The sequence below is a fragment of the Morone saxatilis genome, unplaced genomic scaffold, assembly GCF_004916995.1.
Source record: "Morone saxatilis isolate NCDOM2014 unplaced genomic scaffold, NCSU_SB_2.0 Contig19, whole genome shotgun sequence".
Classification (NCBI taxonomy): domain Eukaryota; kingdom Metazoa; phylum Chordata; class Actinopteri; family Moronidae; genus Morone; species Morone saxatilis.
The window spans coordinates 25409597-25409798 of NW_023339751.1; the positions used below are offsets into that span (position 1 = coordinate 25409597).

The following is a 202-nucleotide window of genomic DNA, read 5'->3' on the forward strand; positions in this document are numbered from 1 at the left end:
CAGGTCTAGACCGAACTCCATTTGCATTTAGGTCCTGTAATGCTCCCTTAAACTAGAGAACAAGTCACCCCTGCATGACTCTCTCTGCAGCTGAAAGAAGGAATGATATTACAAACAGCCAGTTTAAAATCTCTTTCATACGTCCCAATTGTTGGCTGTAGTAAATGATCTGTCCTGCTGACAGTAACACAACCTCACACTT

General features: G+C 42.6%; 1 protein-coding gene across 1 annotated transcript in view; it reads left to right on the forward strand.

The window, feature by feature from the left end:
* Positions 1-202, forward strand: part of slc2a15a (solute carrier family 2 member 15a) — a 16386-nt gene that overhangs the window by 14488 nt on the left and 1696 nt on the right. The window lies entirely within an intron of this gene.